The 25066-nt window shown below is 42.9% G+C and overlaps 1 long non-coding RNA gene across 12 annotated transcripts in view; it reads right to left on the bottom strand.

The window, feature by feature from the left end:
- Positions 1-25066, bottom strand: part of LOC115946258 (uncharacterized) — a 175248-nt gene that overhangs the window by 29387 nt on the left and 120795 nt on the right. For 4 of the 12 annotated variants that reach the window (XR_004080348.2, XR_004080346.2, XR_004080347.2 and 1 more), the window contains 3 exons: positions 17570-17734; positions 17015-17073; positions 11967-14625 (listed from right to left, as the gene is read on the bottom strand). The exons of 1 other annotated variant lie outside the window; for it this stretch is intronic. This is a non-coding gene — a long non-coding RNA (uncharacterized lncRNA). Of the gene's footprint in view, positions 1-11966; positions 14626-16039; positions 16681-17014; positions 17074-17569; positions 17735-22809; positions 22909-25066 lie in introns of those variants that run through there. 7 more of the 12 variants (XR_004080352.2, XR_004080350.2, XR_004080354.2 and 4 more) reach the window with 7 other exon arrangements.

The following is a 25066-nucleotide window of genomic DNA, read 5'->3' as shown; positions in this document are numbered from 1 at the left end:
CCATCTTCCTTCCCCACTCAACCCAGGACATATTGGGATCTAGAGAGCTTTACTTCCATAGGATACCTGGAGCTCTCCTGGTCCTGGTGTTAGGATTGACTGGCATGCTGGAGCTACTCCTGGGAGTGCCATGTTCAGGCAGGATTAGATAACTACCATGAGTGGTGGGTTACCAAAGTGATGTTCGCATGCAAGTTATTATTTGTGGGATGTAGTCTGATGGCTTATTAGGTCAGGCATGCCACCTCCAATGAAACAATTTTATCTTCAAGATGAAGTGAATTGTTATTTAGTAGTGTGTGGCATTTGTGTTAATGTCATTACTGAATTAGTAATGCAGTGGCAGTGCCAGGCTGTTAATTAATGACTTAAAGACAGTTTTGGTATTCAGGTCTGCCTGTCAGGGAGAGACCTAAATCCCTCCAGTCACTCCCAAAAGTTTGGTTTCAAAGAACCGGTATTTTCCAACCAAAAGACTTTTAATGACAGAATTCCTGAACAGCTCTAATTATACCCCATGGCTCAGTCTGAGGGATAATATTGTTACCCTCTGTAAAATAACGGTCCAGCATCCCATTATGTGTCCCTGATCCTCAGGAACTTGGAGGGGGAGGATTGGTGAGAAGCTCATAAATCTGGGGGGCTGTTAGGTGAGTGTATGCTGCTTCTCTGACCACCCTGGGTTATTAAACCCCTCTGTGACTGCTGTGGGATCCGAGCTGGGTGGGAAAACTTTACAAAACCAGCCAGTTTCCATGTGGTGCACACAGTGGGAAAACAGACGGACACAGGATGTACCCGTCTGAATTGCCCAGCCCCAGCTGAATGTAGGCCAGCATCAGCCTTATAAGAGGTCCTACGTGGTCGTGCTGGGATTCTTTGGCCCATCACCCAGCTCGCGATTTCAAAAGCACGTTGCAGAGCTTCAGAGTTAACTTTCTAATGAGGATAATTATTATTATTATTACATATATATATATATAAGAGCCCAGATCCCCATGAGGTTTCTTCAGATTGTCCCAGAAACAAAACATTTTCATTGTGTGGGCTGTGATTGGGAACACATGTACGCACCGCACCCCACTTCACTCTGCTCTCTCTGCTACTAATTACAAGGGGAGCAGAGCCCAGTGCAGAAGTTTCTTTAATTCCTTGATTTTGAAGGCTCAGCAATTGAATTACCTGAAGAGGCTGGAGCTTCTCTGTGGTACAATCCATCACGCAGCATTTGGGTTAGGCCAGGGTGGGGAGACGCGGATAATATATACATGCTGGCAGCACTATGTAGTCACCCAAATGGGGAAGAAGGAATTTCTCTTAATTAATGGCGTGATGTATGACACGTTAGCAACACAAACTCTTTAATAAACCTTGATGCCTTCTTTTACATTCACAAGATAAAAGCGCACTAGGTTACCTGCCTGTGCTGGCAGAGCAGCTTGTGGTGAGGGAGCTTTAATAGGTGCACATGGTGCTTTTGATTCTGGAACTGATTTTAGACAAAGCTGCCTTGAAGCAAAGGAAGCAAATGTGACTTTCAACCTCACCCAAGGCTGCAACCCAGAGATAGAGATACCACTGAAGAAGGCTGAAATATAAATTTAATTAACTATAACTCCCAATAGGACAAGCTTAGGAGGCTTAGTTCAGAATGTGATTACCTGAACCTACAGAGCTAAAGTGTTTGCTTTCCAAGCTCCAGTTCAAGTTTTTGTTTAGTGCAGGACTGAGACACAGACTAGATGTGAAGCTCAGATTCACTCAGGTTTGCCACAAGCATAAGGGTACTCAGATCTGGCTCATGACAAAAAACCCTGTTTACAGTTACAATGAATTAGGCCTTCCCCACATTAAAAGCTAGCATTTTAAACCTCTCATTTTGGCCATGCCTTTTTCTATTTGGTATTTTGTAGCCTCCTGGGTCAAAAAGTGAGTCAGGAGGTCAAATGTTTCAGAAGAAATGGACTACAGAGGAGATGTGGCTGGGACTTGGGCTCCAGAGCTCTAAATTAGGCATATTAGCAAAGACTGTTATGAATGATTATTTATTCTTCTGCTCTTTGATGGGTTTCACTTCCTTGAAGACTAGTTTTTGGTTTAGGCCAAGAAAGGAAAGGAAAAGGAAATGTCACAGCTCTTGGCAGCTTTGGAGATCCCTCAGCTGAGATCTTGGAAGCACTAAAACCTCAGACAGAGAGCAATGGGGACAATGAAGATAAAATATGAAGAAATAAATAAAGTCTTCATCAGGGCCCACCAAACTCAGAGGAAAAACCAAGCATGACTCCCATGGCCTTCAGGACAAGACCATGACCCAGAGAAGGGACATAGCCCACAGACTGCAGATGTGACAGTAGAATTCAGACTCACCTAATCACAAACACAGTAACAAAAATGGTTTAGAACACTTCATAATAGACTTATGGCATCTTGTATCCTAACACTACAAAAGTGAAGACAGACCCCTTTGACCTGAAATCATGATATAGCATAACATTCTACTGTCCAACCCCATATCCTTGAGATCTGTGCAGGACAACCTATAAGGAAAGACTGCAGAGACCAAACACTCAAGACTTTTTCTCTATATTACACACTTTCTTTCATTTCACCTTTCTTCCATAAGGGTGTGAAAGAACAAAACTCTCCAGTATGTTACAAAATTACATTCTCCAAAAGACAAAGGAGAGGAGTCTTGCTCCAAATGTGCTGCTTCGCTCTGGTGTAAAACTTTTCTTTTCTTTTCTTTGAGAGCAATTTAGTGTGGCAAATAAAAGCCCAGATAATTTTTAAATCAGCATGTAGCCAACTCAGCCACCCAGTAGCTCTGTCCTTGGGCAATATTATTGAAGCACACACAATCTATACTAAAGAGATCAGTTTCCCTCAGGCCTGCCAAGGGGATGCGTTAGTTGAGCCCAAAATATGACAGAAGGAAATTTATGTGCAACTTTTACACATAATATCTCATTATGACTCTCCCCAATCTTTCAATTTTAAAAATAAACGGCCTTTGTAATGATTTTACCAGGAGCATGTTGGAAGGAAGATTGAAAAAGAAAGAGGAAAGTGGCTTTGGCTACAGTCATTTCTTTTGCTCTTCTCTTTCTCTCCTGTTTTTCTTTAATTTTCCTGAAGATGTTTCCATTCAATTTAGGAAGAAATGGAATTTCCCCCTCCCTGCACCACTTTTTCTCTGTTTTGCCCATGTTTTCAAAGAATGGAATGGCTGACATAATGAAGCCTCTGTCAATAGCAAAATCATTTTGACTGGTTGGTAAATAATGAAAGTTTCCACTTAACGTGCAAGCCAGCTTACCCAGGAGACTAGTGCCTTGGTCCCTTTCCAGGCCAGCAAACTGTCAACCCTTGCACTCCCCCCACACACACACATCCAAAAGCACTGCCTTGCAGCAAGATGAAACAAGAGAGTTTAGCTGTGAGCAGATTCATGAGTTGCTTTGCCATGAAGCACATGCACTTTTGGACAGTAGGGCACTGCTTGCACAACCATGCCAGCTGGTGCCTGCAGGATCAGGTTCAAAATGGAATTTAAAAAAGATGGAATAAATAAGAATGGACAAACAAGAGGCGGAGGAAATCCAAGTGATGACTGATCTGCAAATACACAATTCCCAGAGCTGAACTCGACGACTTGGTTTGGTAAAGAAAGGATAATGCTGTGTGTTTGCCCATCACTGAGATGTCAATCACTGCACAATTTTCCAGTGTTTCATTGTGGGTATCAGCAGGAACAACTTCATGTGCTATTCATACCCTACAGACCACAGCTTGAGAACCCACAGGAGGAACATATACCTGAAGTAAGAATCAGTTGCAAGCATTTTCGGGAACAACCTCCTCTCAGGGGGGTAAGGCAAACAAACAAAGCTCTCACTGCTTCTGCTGGTAGCAGAGTGGGATGTTCTCAGAGCGGAAAGCAGAATCGTTGCCAACGTACACTGACTGGTGGGAAGATTTTTCCCATTGTGGGCTGATGGGTAAATGACCATTATCAGGCACAGAGAACTGGAGCAAATGTAAAAATATTCCAATCTGTACAATAAAAGGTTTTGTTCTTACACCGTGTTCCCTTTGCATCCCAAGTTCCCAAATATATTCTCAGGAGATAAAAGCTTTTATGCCTGTTCCCCTCTAGTTAGTTTCATCCCTCCCCTGACGCCCATGCCCTGAGACAGTGTCATGCATTTATCCATATTCATTTAATCCATTCTGCTTTCTTTTCTGTATCACTACACACTGGTTTTCATTTTAATGTGCTTGTGAAACCAGAAGTAAAGTTATTAGCACCAAAAATCTGTAAACCCCTTTTGGAGAACTCATCATTCTCCTCATCAGTCCCCACACTCCTGCTGTTAGTCCAGCAGTGACAGCCTGTCAATACCTGTCCTCACGGAGTCAGTGGGGTGATCTCTTCCCTAGAGAAGAGATCTAGTCTTGCTTTCAGCTAAAGTTTTCCTCTGAGTTATGAATTATTTGTGTAATTCTGGGAAAACTACAAGAAATCTTGAAGCTGGATACTGAAGTAAATAAGAAGAACCTATGTATGTTTAGTAAATGGATATGACAAAAATAATATCACAAAACACAGAGAATGGAAGAAAACCAAACCATCTCAGCAAGAAGACTATGTATTTTCATTGTACTGATGATGTATTAGTTCTACATTTGACGAGATCGTTTGGTTTAGGCAGAACAATTTCACCAGGAAAAACGTGTTTAATAGAAGGAGCCTTCCAATAGAGGGATGAAACCAAACTTGCTAGGAGATTTACCAGTTAATGCTGGTCAACAGAGTTTGCTTGTTATAGTGATACTTGTTTTGGGAGGGAATGGCTACACCAGCATTGTTACCATTTGCATTAGTGACATAAAATGTCATCAGATAAACAGAATTCTTGGGTGAGCGGTAGAAAATCATAAGCTGGGGGACTGCTGTGGGTTGAGTGGCATAATGTGGCCAATAAATTCTCTAGGCCTCAGTTTTCCCCACTGTAAAATAGGTACAACCCATTAGGTTAATGAGAATTCATTATTCTTAGAACCTGCTCTGAATTTGGCATCCGCCATGGACACACAACGTATGTCAGGAACACCAGACCAAGCTCATTTTGAATACCCCTGAGGCAGGCTGTATATAAAACATATGTCAGTAAAACACCTGAACATTGAGCATCCAGGGTGGAATGTTGCAATTCCACTGATTTCAGTAAATACACAGAATCACAGAATCGTTTAGATTGAAAAAGACCTATAAGACCATTGAGTCCACATGTCTGTGTTATAACTACTCAGCTTTTAAATCAAACAGTACAATTAGTGCATGGCTGTTCTTCACACACCTTAACATCCCTTGTTTGATGGCTTTATGTGAGAAATTTTACCCCTCTGTTTGAGTAGAGTTAAAACAAATCTGCCTCAATTTTTTCCAAGCTTGCCCCATCTCCTATTCCCTGGCAATGCTACTGCTCTCACTGAGCAGTATGAGGCTGAAAAACCCTCTTGAAGTGAAGGTATCTTTGTTCCACCACTGACTTCATCGGAAATACAAAACACTGGATGCATCCTTAACCCAGTTTTCCATCTGTGGAGCCTTTCTACTGAGTTGTTATGCTGTGATTTACTGTTACAGAAGTTGAGTGTATCTTTGACATATTGTCTAGGTAGGGCATGAACACATATTCATTTCCAAAAGAAAGGATTTACTAGAAAGCTCCAAACTTAAGACCATTAAAAAGGCAAGAGTCTGGGAATGTGTTGGAAAGGGAGCAGAGTGTGCTGTGGTGGGATGATTTCAGCCTCAGATTTCTTTCCAGGTCTTTTGGAGAGCTCCAGTCACAGGCCAATGTCACACTTCTGCTCCTGGCAAGCTGACCACCGGGGACAGGACCTGGTCTGGCCACTTGGTCATGGTTACCTAAGGCAGCCAAAAAGTTCAGCGGCTGCTTGTGGTTTCAAATCCCAGAACCTGTAAAGCACAAACACAGGTTCGAAATGGGAGGCTGTGACCTCTCCACTCACCAATAAAACATGCCCAGAGTCATAATAAACAAAACATTACAATTCAGGGTGGCAAGGCATAAACCAGTCTGATGTATTTTCTTTCTGTCCACTTAAACAAATCTTAGCCTTTACCAAAAGCTACCTCAGTGAACTAAGTTATCAAAACAATCCTGATTACAAAATAGGGTAAAAAAAAAAAGTCAAATAAACTCAACCTAGGGTTTCTGATGGGATGCTTTATGATCTTGTTGTTGCAGAGCAGAATATGGGCCAGGGTAAACATGGCAGGGACACAAGTGTGATAATATAATGATACCTTTTATTAGCTCAAAGAAGAAAAGAGAATAGGAGAACTCTGGATACATCAAAGGTCTTTTTTCTTTACTTTCAGGACGCAGAAAGGAAAACCCACAGTTTGTGTATTCCTGACAGTCATTGTGTCAGGACCAGACACTCACATTGGATTTTCATTTCCCTGGATAGCTAGAAAGGGGGGAGGGGGGGGAGGGGGGGAGGAGAGGGGCCTTGTAGGAGCTGAGGGACTTGACACCTGATTATACAATGATACAAATTTCAGGTCATATTTAACAGCATGAATAATAAACTGAAAATTGTTGCTGGCTACTCTCCGTGTAACTTCATGGTAACCTTTTTAAGCTCTTTTCTATGGGCTACCCATGGAGCTGCAGCAGATTGCAGCCAGGGAAGGAGTAGAGGCAGATTTTTAGGCAATACTTGCCTTTGCAGGAGATGCAGATGATATAATCAGAGCCAAAGATGGGCACTCCTGTGTACCTAACCTACTCACAAGAGGGGACAAGAGTCAGGGCTGCTGAAACAACCCCCCCCCCCCCCCCCAAGCAAAACAGTGCACATGAGGAGAGAAACTTGTGGGTAAAAGTGATGTGTGGCAGTCCAGTATCGTTGGCTGGTGTCAGATGCAGCAGAGTTGGTGCAGTGGATTAATGATTTCTTTTCCAACCTCTTACATCTTTTTCAGCCCATGCCATCATTTATTACTGCATCCTTACTCTGCTACTCAGACTGACAGAAGGGGAATAAACTTCACCCTGCAGGTGTTTTCAGGAGAAATTATCTTTTCCCCAGGAACTGGATCCTACATTTGGTGAGTAATAGTTATTTTTCCCAACAGTTCATGACAGTGTAGTAGCAGACACATTTTCCCTGGGTATTTCAGATATGTTCACATACATCCTAAACAGTACTTGTCTTCTGTGGATATATGTCCATAAATGTGGGAAGTATTTTAGAGCGTTACACTAGAAAGTGTATTAAAAAGCCTACCACTTACATTGATCTTAAAGCATTAAATTTTGACATCTTCTGTGCAGACAGGCCAAGAAGCTTAAAATGTATTTATCACACAAGAAACAGATTAAGTCCATTTTACCCTTTCAAAGCAGATCTCAAACTTCCTCAAGCAATAATGGCATATTTTTCAATTGACTAAAATAGAAATAAAAGGGCTTAACAGGATTTAGGCTGACTGGAAAGAAGAAGCCACCTCTACAGGAGATTTCAGAACACAGGCAAAGGGAGATGGAGCTTTTCCCAACATCTTTTTCTTATTAATAACCTATCACCTTCATTTAGTGCAAAATTAATGCCCAACCACTTGTTTCTGTCAGTATTAGTATAACTACATCAAATACATAGATGTGTATTATATATATATACACATATGTTTTAGTGCATCAGAGTTGCAACAATGAGCCTAATTCAGGCACGTGTTTAGGAGGCAGCTAGCAAGGCTGAAGAAACAAGAGAGAAATAATCATTTAATCAGCTATACTAAAAGCCAGGGATGGGGATAACAAATGCTGGAGAGTGGGACAGGGGCAGCAAGGGAGGGAGACTGGCACAGCAGAGAGAATACAGTGGCTCCTGGGGAAGCCACAAGCCTTGCAGCCACATGGCTCAGGCTGCAGTGTTGACTTTGGCAGTCAGGTGAAGTTCTTGATGACTGGAAAAAGGGAAATATAACCCCCATTTTCAAGAAGGGGAAAATGGATGACCCAGGGAATTACAGACCAGTCAGTCTCACCTCTGTGCCTGGCAAAATCTTGGAGCAGATTCTCCTGGAAGGCATGCTAAGGAACATGAAAAACAACAAGGTCCTTGGTGACAGTCAGCATGGCTTCACTAGGGGGAAATCCTGCCTGACCAATTTGGTGGCCTTCTATGATGGGGCTACAGAACTGATGGACAGGGGTGGAGCAGTTGACGTCATCTACCTGGACTTGTGCAAAGTGTTAGACACTGTCCCACGCAACATCCTTGTCTCTAAATTGGAGAGACATCAGTTTGATAGATGGAGTACTTGGTGGATAAAGAACTGGCTGGATGTCCACATGCAAAGAGTTGTGGTCAACGGTTCAATGTCCGCCTGGAGACCAGTAACGAGCGATGTTCCTCCGGGATCGGTGCTGGGTCCGATCTTGTTCAACACCTTTGTCGGTGACATGGACAATGGGATTGAGTGCACCCTCAGCAAGTTTGCCGATGACACCAAGCTGTGTGGTTCGGTTGATACTCTGGAGGGAAGGAATGCCATCCAGAGGGACCTTGACACACTTGTGAGGTGGGCTGATGCCAACCTCATGATGTCTAACCATGACAAGTGCAAGGTCCTACACCGGGGTTGGAGCAATCCCAGGCACAGCTACAGGTTGGGCAATAAGAAAATTCAGTGCAGGCCTGTGGAGAAGGGCTTGGGGGTGTTGGTCGATGAGAAAATGAACATGAGCCAGCTTCAATGTGCGCTCGCAGCCCAGAAAGAGAACTTCATGTTGGGTTGCATCAAAAGGAGTGTGACCAGCAGGTCGAAGGAGGTGATCCTGCCCCTCTACTCTGCTCTCCTGAGACCTCACTTGAGGTATTGTGTGCAGTTCTGGTGTCCTCAACATAAGAAGGACACGGAACTGTTGGAACAAGTCCAGAGGAGGCCACAAGGATGATCAGGGAACTGGAGCACCTCCCATATGAAGACAGGCTGAGAAAGTTGGGGCTGTTCAGCCTGGAGAAGGCTGCGTGGAGACCTCATAGCAGCCTTCCAGTACCTGAAGGGGGCCTACATGGATGCTGGGGAGGGACTATTCATTAGGGACTGTAGTGATAGGACAAGGGGTAACAGGTTGAAACTTAAACAGCAGAGGTTTAGACTGAATATAAGGAAGAAATTCTTTACTGTTAGGGTGGTGAGGTACTGGAATGGGTTGCCTAGGGACGTTGTGAATGCTCCATCCCTGGCAGTGTTCAAGGTCAGGCTGTATGAAGCCTTGGGTGATATGGTTTAGTGTGAGGTGTCCCTGCCCATGGCAGGAGGGTTGGAGCTAGATGATCTTAAGGTCCTTTCCAACCCTAACTATTCTATGATTCTATGACTTCTGATCACACATCTCTGTGAAGCAGCATTTGATGGAATAAGATGATGCATTTGGATTGTTTTCTCCCCTGCCTACAGCAGCATTGCTCAGAGACACCAGGGCACAGCAGGAGAAGGACAGAAATGCGAGTTTCTACTCGGAGCAGTTTCTGTGCTTCCCACAGAATGAGGCACTTCTGGGAAAGCCCGCAACATCTCCATGGGCAGCCACAGGCGTGGGCTCAGGCGCTTCAAACCCCTGTACTGCCATCCCATCCCATAGCCGTTGGGCTCGGGTTCACACCCTCCACCCCCCACCCCCCATCAAGGTCCAGCACTCCAGGGAAAACCTGGATGAACTCTAGAAACAGCTGGAGAGAACATGTTAAACCTCAGCATCATTGCCTGGGAGCCTGGACCACAGCACAGGAAGAGTTACCCTCTTTCAAAGGACCTTAGGGAGGATAGCTTTTGATGATGTGAGGCGTGCCTTGATTCAGAGATACTCAGACATCACCAGGGTGAGTGCCCAGAGATTGAGAGATAGTGTTTAATGTGTGCCTTCCACCTGAAAGCACTGGGGAGAGAAAAGAGTGTTGGGCACTGGTTCAATCACACCCAATCACCCTATCAGCTCTGTAATAATAACCATGAGAAGGGACCAAATGGCCAAAAACGTCCCTTACACCCTTTGCCTTCTTCCAAAAGAAATGCTTTTGGCATTTCTTCTGGTCTCCTTCCAGCCATTGAGCAAGCTATTGTTTGTTGCAATGGTAAGCTAAATAAAAATTAAGTCTTGTTAAGGTTATTTTTAACAATTTATTTAACAATTTATTTAACAATTTATTTAACAATTACTCTGACACAAAGGCTACCAGGAAAAAAAGGTCCCTTTTGTGGAAGGTTCATCACTGACACACGGACACATTGAGAACTGCCTGTTCGATATCCAGTTAACATATGGCCAATTTCATGGGACATAGTCCATAGGCTTTCTTTCTTATTTATTACAGAAAATGTTGGAGGATGAACTAAGGCCAGGTTGGACAGGGTTTGGAGCAAGTTGCTCTAGTGGAAGGTGTCACTGCATGTGGCAGGGATTGGAACTGGAGGAGCTTTTAAGTCCTTTCAACCCAAACCAGTCTGTGATTCTACGAATATTTCTGAAGACAGGGATGTTGCTTGGCCTACTTTGTCAACATCAGCTTAACTTAAGACCACTGGACCTTTACCCAGTTGAAATACTACTCCTTGCAATAAATACAATAAAAAATAGGAAAAATACATCATTGACAGTTGGGAGGGATATGAGGAGGTTTTTCTATCACAACAGAGACCAAACAGAAGAACCTGGTTCAGTTGTCCTCATGTTGCTGTGTTTGTGGAAGGCGTACCCTGCTTAGATGACAGCTGAAATTGACCTTGATACAGGAAATGCAAAAGCAAGCAAAATACATGTGTGATCTATAGCACTATTTATTGTAGCAGCTGTGGGTCATTCCATAGGTCACATATTTGCTTTACCGGATTAACAGTGAACACATGTGTGCATCACACACAGAGTAAATTTTTATCTCTTTTGGTCTGGCATTTTGGCTTGGTGGCAAGAAAATGCCATTTCTCCTTTCTCATAGCAATGCACTGATAGAAAGCTGCCCCGGCACCTCCCAGGCTCACCCTAAACACTTGCCCAGCCTCCTTGCAGACTCTGCCCTTCAATCATGTGCAGGTATCCCCCTTTGTATCCCGCAACAGTCCCATTAACCTGAACCATTGCTTCAACCTCCCTTCCAAACCAGCCACTTTGCCTTTAGCAACACAGAGGGGCAACTTGGTACCAGCTGCAATCCTGGTTTTGGGGAAATCAAAGACAAATCTCCCATTTCTGGCAGTAGAAGCTGCCCTAAATCTCTGTCACCAGTGCAGCTCTTTAAGAGCACAGTAATTCTCCACCAAATTGAATCTCCTCTGACAATTGGCAGCACATCAGAGACAATTCACAGGCATATTTTTTCCCCTTTCCTAACAGGAAATAGGGCTTGTGTTACATTTACAGTGACCTGGAGCTCCAGGGGCAGACTAATATCTCACCTAAACAAACAGACACTATTTCTTCCCTGATAAAGGCAGATGGGCTGAAAGGGGAAGTCACTTGGCTGCAGCTCTCCTGCCTCCCACAGCATCACGGGAGGTGTCAACAATGCGCAAACCTGCGAACACCAACACACGGATCCCCGATGCAGCCCAGGATGATCAGAGAGTCACAGAATCAGTGAGGCTGGAAAAGACCTTTAAGATCCTTAAGTCCACACCTTCCCCAGCACTGCCAAGGCCACCACTGCCCCATGGCACTGAGGCCTGTCTCTACAGTGTGTGAACACTTGCAGGGACAGTGACTGTAGCCCTGCCCTAGGCAGCCTGTTCCAATGCCTGAGCACCCTTTGGGGAAGGAATTGTTCCTGAGCTCCATCTAAACCTCTCCTGGTGTAGCTTGAGGCCATTTCCTCTTGTCCCATCTCTTGTTCTTTGGGAGCAGAGCCCAGCCCCTCCTGGCTCCATCCTCCTGTCAGGCAGTTGCAGGGAGCCATCAGGTCCCCCCTGAGCCTTCTCTTCTCCAGCCTGAACCCCCCAGGTCCCTCAGCCGTTCCCAATCACACTTGTACTTTAGCTCAGAATGGTAGTTCAGAAGGTTTGGAGTTGTCTGGACTCAGTCTTTGTTTCTATTTTAATGAAATTACCATTGTCTCACCTCCCATGGACCTCAGTGGGGTTCTCTTTCACAATGTGAAATGGGGGCTTCACTGCTCAACCCACAGAGGTTGAGAGGACCCAAACACCCTCTTCCACCTCCTTGGAGAATGCATTGTCTTCCCAGGAGCTTCCTGCTTGCCTCTGTGGGGACAGGGAGATAATTCTGGGCTTTATTTGTGGTGGATTTAAAAAAGCAAACTCCAAACTGTGTGAAACAACTTTGGGGGACACTAACTTTCAACAGATGTCATGATTGGTCAATGTCCAACTAACAAGAGCCTTCAGAAAGAATAAACACCTACATGTACTTACTTGTAAGACAAACAGCATTCAGATACTATTTTTCTTGTAATTCCCTGCCCCGATACACTACCTTATATTTTACCCTCAAGTGATATCCCATTCATCCCTTGTAAAACTCTGAGAAACAAACCACAACTGATGGGAAAACCTACCAATTGCAAAATTCCACACCATACATGCATCGCACTGAACATGCTCATGAAAAGCAGAAGTGAATACTCTGATTTCACACCCGTTAACTCTAAATGCCAAAAAGCACGAGAAAAACCTGCATGTTTCAACAGGTTGCCTATCCCAGCAGCATTCACCTCCCTGCTACCCAGTCCCCCACTTTTCCTGATATAAACAGGCTTTGCACCAGATGCTCAGCTTCTCCCAGGACTTCTTGAAAATCCCATGCCCTTCAGGTTACCCAAGGAGAGCACAGTTTAATGCTGAAAGCAACAAGAGTCTCCCAGCCTCAGAAGTTCCTGGCTTTTTGGAATACCACAAAGAAATAAAACCTCTACAGCTTTCTCCCTGCTTGTCTCTGCCCTTATCACAACAAGGGAGTCACAGCAAGGTGAAGGGATAACCAATAGCTCAGGTTAAGTGCTTGTGACAGAAAGTCTGTGCAACACCTCCCTGAGACTGAACCCATCCCTCAGGATTTCCATCTATATCTAGTAGAGAAAAAGCACACTTCAGGCTACTGAGATTCCAAGTGTGCCTTCATAGCCAAGAAAGTAAAGTGGCAGGAGGAGCAAAATCCAAAGTAGGATAAATGTCTGGAGCAGGAAATATTCCCTTAGGAAGTGGCAGTGAGACAGTGACAGGCAAGGGAGTGACACTGTGGGAATGACTCGCTTTAAGCTGTTGTTTTGGCTTTTTCAATGCAACCACAAGCCTGTTCATGTCAGGCATAGACCTCCCTCTCTCCCTGATTTCCAGGAATCAGGCACCCACAGTTGACAATTAGAGCAGTGGAGGAGCTGCGGCTGCCTGGTCTCAGTGTGTCTGAGGTTCTTGGTCCCTTCTTTTGCAAGAGAAACAGCCATTGACCTTCGGCTTTTCTGTGTCCCTCATTGCCATGGCATTGTGCAGAGGTATTTTAGGGTGACCAGATCTGTTTACACCAACATTTGTAACATATCCCCATACAAATCTTGCTGTTTGGTGGAAAAGCAATGTGCCAGCCTTTCACTTACTGCTTGTGTCACTCCTACTTGTGTGGATGCCCTCTAATCATCTCCCTCAATACTTTTGCTACATCAGGATTGAACTTGGGAAAGAAACTGGATTTTAGCTCCCTGAATCTGTTCTGGGGCCCCCAAAACCTCCTGTTGAAGCTCAGAGTGAAACCCTATGCCAGCCTCAAATGAGTGAGAATTTTCTGTGACTGCGTCCTGTGGTTTCAGCTGGTTTTGCAATTAAGTTTGTGTCCCAGTTTCGTTCTGAATTTCAGCTGATGCCATGTTCAGTGCAGATAAATCAGAACCTTAAAATGAAACTCAACCCCATATGAGCCTCTCCTCCCAACAAACTGTTACCCTGTGCCTTTTTGTTCGGTTATTCTCTTCCCCACCTCATTTCTGGTCTGGTCAAACTCTCTTTTAGTCACTGCTCTTTCCCTCATAGCACAAGTGATCAAGGCTTCCCAGGGCATTTGGAGGTGTCTGCTAGGCTTTTCCCTCCAGATCCACATTCATCAGTGGTTTTGCTTTCAGCCCTCTTGCATTTACACAAAAGCAATACAAAAGCAAGGAGCTCTGTTCTTCAGGAATGAGTATGGGCTGCCGGGATCCCTGTAGCCTCTGAATACTGGGCTCAGCATCCACGAAGTAGCCAACTTGTGTGCACACACAGATGACTGCTCTCTGTGCATTAGAAGGATGCTTAGCTGATATGGTGGTTTCTTATTTTGCTACTAGTCCAAAGCAGGAAAAAGTAGGAAAGAGAAACAAGCATTAAAACGAAGAGGACTGGTCAAGTGATTCACGCTCAAGAAGAGTGAATCAAGGGAGTCAGGTCTTTCCAGAAGTCTGAAGCTGAGAGCTGAAACTTAGAATTGAATCCAAAGCTGAGAAACCAGAGGTCACAGAAAAGAAGCCACTTGTGTGTGCAGAGGTTTTGTAGATGCAGTTGTGGACCCTTGTTTTCACAGTCAAACGTGTTGCCTCCATCTGTGTAAACAAGCAGCAGAGAAAGTTAACATTACGGGAAAAATACAGTAGAGGGAAAGGGAGTTGAACAGGTTTTGGCTACACAGCAAAGAAACTTGATGGGATTAGGGCTGCAACTCACTTGTGCCATTTTCCGGTCCAGATGAAGAAAAAGAATGAATGCCCAACAGAAGGGGAAAGGGACCTTTAGAGGACAGTACCAGCAACACAGCCTGTGGGAATTCCATCTGATTTTAATGCAGTGGGAAGCATGCCCAGCACTCTAAATAATGCTCCGATTGTATATAATGTTAACAGAGCCCTGGTTTGATGGGGTCCTGATCGACACAGCTGGAGGGAAAACTCATCAGGAGTCGCAAACTAGGCAGTAAATAAATAAACTTCAGCGCCATGCAGGTATTTATAGGGGTTTTGTTTTTATTGTTTAGGTACATTAAAAAATGCCAAACCCAACTAGTATCAGCCACTAAGGTCCCAACTAGTGACTTCTGTGTATTACTTTTTGGTAAGTATGTTTATTTCTCATCAGTCTTATCCTTTGTCTTGCCCAATACCCTCCAGAACTTCCTTCTTTCCCCCATAACCTTTATAGAAGTTCCCTTACAGCTGGTTTCATGTGCATATTATCTGACAGAGAGGACACTGAAGTTCTGTATTTTGGTAAAAAAGCCCAGGCTAAAACATGAAATGTAAAAATGAAATGAAAGGCTTAAAGCATGAAACATATTAATAAAAAAGTTTGCTTGAATAAGGTCAGAATCAGAAGTGTTGCATTAATTAATTAATGAATTAATTAATTAATAGTTAATGTGATTTTTGAAGACATTTAAAAAAAAATCACATCATCAAATTCTGGGAACTATGAAAGTATCGCAGGATCTGCTGAGACTGCAGAGAAAGGGAGCCCCACTGCATGTCCTGCATGCTGGACACCCCAGTGAGGATGCCTGTTGGGTGCAACTGCAGATCCTTGCTATCCTGTATTTCCCTGAAGTAGAAACTGGGTTTGAGGGAGCTGTGGGAGAGCTCTGCCCAGCAACAGCCCACAGAAACCTGATGGAGTCTGGCCAACTGGATGAATAAGAAATCACCTTATAACTGTTCCTTTAAATGCATAAAGGAAACATTAAAGGCTGAGAGAGCTGGGCTGGTTCAGGCTGGAGAAGAGAAGGCTCCTTAAGAGAAGACCTTAGGGCAGCTCCAGTGCCTAAAGGGGCCAGAGAAAACCTGGAGAGGGGCTTTGGAAAAGGTCCTGTAGGGACAGGCCAAGGGGAATGGCTTTAACCTGCCAGAACAGGGGAGACTGAGATGAGCTCTTAGGCAGAAGCTCTTCCCTGTGAGGGTGCTGAGGTGCTGGCACAGGGTGCCCAGAGAAGCTGTGGCTGCTCCATCCCTGGCAGTGTTCAAGGCCAGGTTGGACACAGGAACTTGGAGCAAGCTGCTCCAGTGGAAGGTGTCCCTGCCCATGGCAGGGGGTGGAACTGGATGAGCTTTAACTCTATGTTGAAGTGAGGTTTTTTTGCTATTCAGTATCTACAACATGGAATAGAACCACAAAATCATAGAACAGTTTGTGCTGAAAGGGACCTTCAAAGCTCATCTAGTCCAACTTCCCTGCAATAACTAGGGACATCTTCAAGTAGATCACATTGTTCAGAACCACATCCAGCCATGCCTTGAATGTCTCCAGGGATGGTGCATTCACCACTTCTTTGGGCAACCTGTGCCAGTGTTTTACCACCCTCTTTGTACAAAATGACTTTCCCATTCAAAAAGTGTCAGGTAATGAGTTACAGTGAATAAAATGCTGTGTGATTTATGTGACCCATCTTGTACAGGCAGTAACATAAAAGGTGTAAATAATGTATTATTGTTGTCATTCCCACTGGCATATTATTAAGAGTAATCAAGAATCCTCATATTCTTCTGTCACACTCCTGTACAATAACTTTGTCTGTAGAAAACAGAGAAGGCTTATGGATTACATACTACCAGGATCTAAAGTCGCCTTCAGGTTGTCACCTCTTCTCACATCTGTTTAACGTGTACCAAAAACTAAAACAAAAAAAAAAACCAACAAAAAAAAAACCCCTCATTTTCAGTGAAAAATAAAAGGCCACTTTTGAAAAACTGGAAGTCAAAGCAAGATGAGATGTTTCACACCAAACAGCCTGAAACTGCCAGTGTGAGCATGTACAGAACCACCCATGTATTCAACTCTCTTTATTCCTCTTAGCTGTGTGAACTACTCAAAACTGGAGGGCACATGTCACTTAAGAGTGACATGCAAATCATTACTGCTTTGTCTGCCAGGAAATCTGTGTAAACCAATGTGGAGTTCAGGTTCATTATATTGACATTTTTACCAACAAGTAAATGGAAAGGTTACCTTGTTGACATACCAGATGTTCTGCAAACTGCTTTTCAAACCATGGCTTCCATACATCTCTATAAATAAATAAATTAGACACTTACAAATGGTGTGTGAATCAATATATGGTAAATCACCCATTTGTATACACACAGCAAAAACTACTGTGTGTAAACCCCATATTTCACACCATGTCAAAACCTCCTTTTTCACCCAGTACTTTTCATTTTCCTGAAAATAGCTGTCATCTATGTAAATGTTTTCCCCCAAGACCAACTGTTCTTCATAGTAAGAACATTACAGAGAAACCTGGGTGCCTGAGTTAGCACATGGTGTTATCAATGAGAGTTAAGCACCTAAGCTAACATACCATGACACATATGTAAGGGTTTGAGTTTAGTTATGTAAAAGAGCAGATTTGCTCCAGTTTAGATTTATCCTCAAGGTATTTTCACCCCCTCCTTCTTCATTTTCCCCCCCCCTTGATTCATCTCTAATAACAAAAATAAGCCATTTGTCCAATGAGATACTTCAGACAGTTGTCCTTTCGTGGTGACGCAAATCAGGACTGACCTTGCAATTGTAGTCTCTATGAAGCACACATGGTCCAGGATGAAATCACAAGGGTTAATGATGTGATTTTTACATGCTGCTGCACGCCCTCAGCCTCAGGACTAAACAAAATGGAGCAGAGTCCAGCTTAGTTTACAAAGGCCTTCAGGTACCTCAGCTCCATTACTGCAGGGGAGAAAATGGTGTTTGGTCCTTTTCATGAAGGTCTCCCACTGCAACCATTATTTCTCTCAAGTCCCCTGCAGTGCCAGTGATTTCTTGCCATACCCAGTTTCCTATGTATGAATTTATTCTGGTGTAAATCAGGCAAACCAGATTAATTTCCTAAATCTCCAGTTGCAGAGAAATGAGATTTCTTGGAATGATGGTGATGCCTTCTGCCAGCTGCCCCATCTCCTAATCAAAGACATGTCATAACAAATCAGCTTTTCTGTAGTACCTTATCTACATTCAACATACAGATGCAGAATGGTTTCAATACACTCCAAAAGGCTCCTCCAAACTGGAAGAAGCCTTGATCAGTTCAGACCCTTCTCAACCAGCTGTGAAACAGAACTGTGTCTTTCCCACTTTATAATTCTTCACTGAGTGCTCATACTGAAATTGTTTCATAACCGCATGAGTTTGGAGTTTTCATTTCACCCTTGGAAGAAATGTAGAGCCTGGCACAGTGACAAGTATAACAGTGTGTAAAAGCACAATTAACTTATGCTCCCACCCCATTTTTTTACATTTCTAAGGAAGCTCTGAGATTTCAAAGTGATTGTTTTCACTTCAGAGCCAGCAGCGCACAATCCCTTCACTTCATCAGCAATGCCCTACAAAATCAGCATAAACTCCTCTCCCACTGCTGGAGGACAGGTTACAGAACATTCTGCATTTTCCCCCAGCAACAGGCTTCCTAACAGAGGGAAGCAGTAATTAAAAAGGCCAAGTGGAGACACACAGAGCACTAACAGAGTTAGGCACTGTCTTCCCTAAGTTTTTTCCTAGGACAACCAACTTCACAGAACCCCAGACTGGTTTGGGTTGAAGGGACCTTAAAGCTCATCCAGTTCCACCCCCTGCCATGGACAGGAACATCTTCCACTAGAGTAGCTTGCTCCAAGCCCCTATGTCCAACCTGGCCTTGAACACTGCCAGGGATGGAGCAGCCACAGCTTCTCTGGGCACCCTGTGCCAGCACCTCAGCACCCTCACAGGGAAGAGCTTCTGCACAAGGTTTAATCTAAATCTACCCTCTTTGAGTTTAAAATCAATCCCCCTTGTCCTACCACTACATGCCCTTGTGAAAACTCAATACTTTTAATTTCATAACTTGAATTTGTTTACATATAAACAAGTAACACCTTAGAGACTAAAGTTCAAGGAAAATTTTTCAATGTGATTGTTAGAATATGCCAGAGGATGCTGAAGTTTTCTGTTTGACAAGAAGTTTGAGATCTTGAACTCTCAACTCATCTTGGTCAAAGAAAGATGGTTTCAGATACTTCATGCCAAGTTCCTAACACTGCAAATGCTTATGAGCTTATCTATCTACCTGCTTTACAGAGGCAGCTTGGGTGAGCAAAGTTAATGGTAAATATTTTCAGAATAGTGTCTTTTCTGTCTGCCTATGATCTGCTGTGGGGCTGAGGCAGGGGCATGTGAAAGAGGTGGATATTGAACCAAGAAACTTTTTATTACTTTGAAGATGCTGAATGAAACAGGATGAGGTTGTCCATGATGAGCATGGATGCTGTATCAAACCACTGCTTTGAGTTTGGTCCCCTGATGACTTCAGTTTACCACCACTTGCTTCCCTGAGATCGCTGGGTAACACTACGCAGAGTATCTCACTTGCATTTTATATTCTTCCTTATGAGAGTAGACACTCAAAACTGTGTTGATCTTCCAATATACCAAGGCAACTGTCTATTTTCATTCACTGACTTTTCTTCCTGTAGATTTCTCACGAGCAACTGGTGCTAGCACAGATCAGAGGTGCTTTCAGATTTAATCATTCTGTGCCCTAAATAATCTCAAGTCAAAAAAGCCTCCAGAGTTCATCTGTCTTAAACTGTCTTAAAGTTTGGTTTAGATATTCATCAGGCTTGCCACTTCTAAGGGAAAATAGTTTAAAAACAGGACTAAGCAGACTGTCACTGGAGAACCACCATCACTTCGATCATAGATGGCACAAGACACCAACCAGGTATCATATTTCCAGCAGCGTTCAATAGCCTGACATATGCTTTTTCTATACCACAAACACCATAAAGACATTCTGCCAGACACAATCATCTGTATATAGCCTGGCAATTTATCAGCTATCCTAACTAAGCACATGGTCTGAAGAGCCTGGCTGTTAAAAGAGGAACGGCCAGCTGCAGCAATGGATAAAATTGCATCTAAAAGCAGAACAAAACACTACCACACTGAGCCTTTGCTAGTTCTCTTTCACAAGCCTATGCCCAGATTTGTGCAGGGTCTTAAAACTCTTTTTAAATAAATAGATAACTAAATAAAAGCATTATGCCACTACTGATAGTTGCAAGAGTTGCAAATTAAAACCAACACATGCTTCTATTCATGGGAAAGTCAAAGGAGACTGGGTAGGTTTTATACTGAGGCTGCTCTTTGGATTCTGATTATTTTTTAAAACCTTGATTGTTCATTTTTAATGGAGTTCTAATGAAACACCCTTAAGCCCTGCAGTGGTTTGCATTGATGGTTAGCAAGCCAAATACCAGTATGTCTTGTTTCACATGTAGCATTAGAGATAAGAGAGGGTAAGATCATGCCCTGGTTTTACAAGGCAGTAAGAGGCACTTAGGGGCCATACAGTCTCCTGCTTGGCTGCCTAAAGCCTACCCTGGTCATTAAATAATGTGAAAGGTTTATAACAACAGCTGGTGACTAATATATTCCCTTTGTACAAATGTTTTATATTTGTCACTATAACCACTGCAGAGAGACAGCTCTGCTCTCCTAAAGGCTCAATCTGGCCTAGAATGTTTTTTATGTACTCAAAACCGCATCCTTACCAGCCCCCATTTGCCAAATACTGTCATGCACACAAATACTATCACTATCACATCTATCAAATAATAGTAGACTTTACAACCTATGGTAATTGTAAGCAAAAAGATCATAGACACAGCATTTTTAGGATACCAAGGTAAGGCAAAGCATGCTAAGCAGGAATAAAGGGTGTAAAAAGTGTTGAAGAAGTTCTTCCCTTCAATTACTTTGCACCATGTTTTCCAACAGAAGTTTTCCTGTCTAGAAAAGGCAAAAAAACCCTACAATTCTGTGTGAAGTGGCAAAAAAAAAAAAAGTAGTGCATTGGGTGTTGAGATGCACCTCAGATGCACCACAACTACTGAAGCTCTGATATGAAAGTCACAACTGAGATCTGTTAGATACTGGTTCTGCTTTCCACACACATGGGTCCATTTTCACCACATTTCACAGTTTTAGGAGGCAGCAAGGAAATTGCACATGAGAATCACACAAACCAAACATGTCCTCCTGCTGATTCAGTGTCAGTGCCGTCTTATTAGAGAAATAACTTAGTATTCTTGGATATCCTGGCACATATGTAGGTGATCCCAGGCAAATGACAAGTTATTTAACTGAGTCACTTCTCCAGATGAGTTTGTGACTTACGCAGTGAAATACAACCTCACAGTGAGTGTGAACCTGGACTTGACTCTGAGTTTCTGGAGAGGTACCAGCAGCCTCCTTGTTCTACAGAAAAGTTAATTGCTCATCTTCCACTTTCTGTGGTCATTTATTTCTTTTTTGCTGGCCTATTTCCAGAAAGGTCCAAGCATTAACCTTGCTTCCACCACTTTAACTGCCTCTCCCCATTTACAAGGAGGATCAAAAGATGAATATATGTTCTGCAAGCGGGAGTGGTTTTTCTTTCCTTGGGAATGTATGGGCAGACACCTTTTTCCATTGGATGCAAACATGTGCACCTATGACAAGATAAACCCACAGCTCAGCAATTTGGCCAATGCTGCATGAGACAAAACCAACCCATGCAGAAGTACAAAACACACTGTCCTATGTAATTTCAATTACATCTGTGTTTTCCTCAGACTTTCTGATTTTCTGGTAATAGAATTTTATGAAGGGCTGCACATTATAAACCCTTAGAAAGTCAGAAAGTCCAAGCAACCGGATGATGATATCTTTCTTGTACGGGTAATGTTAGGACCAAACAATATCACAACCATTGCCCTGAGTGATGCCATGTACTGTCTTTGGTAGTGCCTTGAAGAGTTTATACAGGGAGGAAAAAAACGCAAGACTGATGTCTACAGCTGGACAAAATGCTACAGCAAAGACTTCACCAAAATCTCATTTCTGATCAACCAAAATATTTCCCAGCTCTGTCCTAGTTCCTGAAAAATCCAGTGGTTTAAAATGCTCATCTCAAACAATAAAAGCTGCTCAAAAACATTTAAATGGTTATTTTCAAATTTTCCAAAAGAAATATCTGCATTTTTTATTAATAATTTGAAACTTATTTCAATTTAGTGGGGGTTTTATTTAAAGCTTAAAGCAAATTAAATTTAAAAAAAAAACCTTCCAACAATTAAATGAACAAAAATGAAAAGAAATGAAACTTGGACCCAAAAAGCAGCCTGACAGCTTCTCAGTTCGCACTTTTTAGAGACAGATTGTTTTCAACACACTCAAAAACTCTTTACAAATATTTTTGCTTCGTGTTTCCAGAATTGTCAGAAAACAAAAATAGTCCATTACTCACACAGCTTTGCCAGAAAGCTCCATGACTGCAAAGGACACAGGCTCATGTGGCCTCCAACAGCTGTATTCCATCTAATTCTCCTAGTTCAGCTTTGGATTCCTATTGGTTTGGCAGCCCTGAAGGTTCAGAATACCTTGTAGATAACATTAGGCACAAGAACATAGGTAGAATTTAGGCTGCCTGAAAACAGCCCTGAATTCATGGACATTTTCCATCTCTTGCTGGTCCTCCAGGAATGGTACCACTCTAACCTACCTCATTGTCCCCTTTGCCTAGGACTGTGTTCAAATGGCACACTCAGGTTCTGGAAATGGCATTGAAATGCATGTATGTGTCACAATGGTGCCAAGGAACAAGGCACAACCAGCATCAGATAAAAAGCAAGAGAAAGAGAAACCAGGAATTGTAAGTTAACTGAATTCTCAGAAAGGGAGTTGATGAGATGGACAAAAGGAGGTATGATTCATAAGAAACTCACATGTGACCCAATGTTCCCTGTCATTTCCGGGGATGGATAGGCACTCACAGAGGCATCACCAAGAGGAAGTTCTGCTAGATGTGTGTGGTCACCTCTTCCCTGGAATTCATCAAGGACTGAAAGATGAGCTCAACACAAGTCTGCAAAATTTGTGCTTTCTCAAAAACCTTCTATAATGTTACAATTGTAAATTCAAGCTCAGCTGTGGAGCTTTCTTTTGTGACTTCTATTAAATATCTACTATCATTGTTCAGTACCAAACCATGAGCTCCTTTGTGATAATGACTATTGTAACAATGAATGCCAAATCATGCTCTGCCCAAGGAGCTGAATATCAAGATGTATAACAAGAGAGAGATGGAGACAAACAAACAAGAAATAAGAGATCTGTGTGACAACTATGACACGCAGTAGTCTTAGCACATCATGTTCCCTGTCATTTCCAGCCCCTTTTGTAGTATCATGGCAGAGGGAAGCTTTATTCTTTTGGTCCAAAAATAACCTATATTTTGAATGTTTTGTTATAAATTTGGTTTGATTGGTCACACAATCTCTGGAATTAGAATAAAGATAGGTCATCTTAACATACAAATAACTCCTTGGATATTTAGCTTCTAGCTGGTTTTCCCAAACAGTTCTATAATCTACACACGCACAAATATTTAATTGTATGTTGTAAATGAACTGGCATAGAACATGGCATAGATGCCATGCCTTAGCACATTGGAAAAACACATTTTCTGGGTAGATGAGACATTTTTATGACACAGGACTTTACTACTTGTTGTGGACATGATGTTCAAAATGTTTCTGGTGTGTCAGCTTATAGGGATCAGGTCTGTGCTCTACCTACCGTATTAGGAAGCAAAGATCTTTGTTATATGGAAATAGGTTGAATTAAAGAAATTGACAAAGAACCATAAATGCCACTGTCAAAAAAAGATTTCTAGGATCATCCAGCTCAAACTAAACTTGGTTGAAATACTCAAAATAACATCAGTAGAGGCAAGTCCTAAGTACAGCAGGGATGGCTTGTTAGATGGATGTGTTGGCATATTTTAATTTACATGGCAGAACTGCAATCTTTGAATTCTTTGAGACATTCATATGCAAGGTCCAGCTAATGTCAAGGCTCTGTCTCTATCTGAATTACTACTAGAAATCAGCGTGACTTGATCCGTGTTCCCATACACAGGAAGGACTGGTAGACTTGGCCACAGGTGAAGAGGTAAGTTTGATCTATGCACCCGCTTTCTCTTCCAAATAAAGACTGGAATTACAGGGAAGGAAACGAGGCAAGCCTCAGCTCAGCTTGCTGGCAACAGCATCTTAGGCTGCGTGGGGTAGGAGACGGGAAGGCAAAAATGCCTCCTGAGGTTAAACAGCCACCAGCAAATTACTGGCCTCCCTCAAACTGGAAGGAGCAGGGAGGAGTTTGATTTCAAGGGATACCAAAATTCATGCTCAAATTAGCCAAAGCATGATGTAGCTTAGATGCTACCACTGCACTAGGTGATACCTGTGGGCATGACCTGGTGCAGAGAAACGCAAACAGCTGAAGTTTTAAAACTTATGTCTAAAGACAGATACAGCTCTGAATACCTCCATCTGGCACCATAGAGAGGGGGCTATTTTTAATACAGCGAGGACAGTGCCTCCTACCCATAGTGAAGCCTCTCTAGCACCATCCCCATTATGAGACATTTTTGTTTAATTCTGCACAACCTGCAGCTCAGGACATGAAGCCATTTTTCTCTAAGTACCTTGTTCAAATCTGGCTTGAATAATGGCAAATTAGTGTTTGCTAACAACCTGAGTTTGGTGGCTGAAATAAGCTGCCTGTTGTATTGAATCAGATCGCTTTTAGGCAGGCTTCAATAACCTATGTAGCTATTGATGCTAATGGACCTACCAGCACAGTGACCTAAGTGCAGTGCTAGCAGTGTTATACCACCAGCGTTGCCCAAAGCAGGCTAGAAAAGGACTGTCTAACCGCTGCTTCCCTGGGGACCTCCAAGGAAATGAGATGTATCTCATGAGCTTCTCAAACAGCAAAAATTAGAACAAAAATAAATAAAACGGTTGGTGGTCTCAACTGTGTTTCTTGTGGGCAGTCACCCATGTTGCAAAAGCTTTCCTTGTGATGGGCACTAATTGCTCTCCCTTGCTAAAGCTCTTAGTTAAGAAGTCAAAAGTGAAATGACAACAGAGAGTAAAGGTCAGGATGACAAAAGCATGCAGATCCTTTGCCCCAGAT

The sequence above is a fragment of the Melopsittacus undulatus genome, chromosome 10, assembly GCF_012275295.1.
Source record: "Melopsittacus undulatus isolate bMelUnd1 chromosome 10, bMelUnd1.mat.Z, whole genome shotgun sequence".
Lineage (NCBI taxonomy): Eukaryota > Metazoa > Chordata > Aves > Psittaciformes > Psittaculidae > Melopsittacus > Melopsittacus undulatus.
The sequence above is the reverse complement of the archived record's forward strand: the minus strand, read 5'-3'. Positions and strand labels throughout refer to the sequence as shown.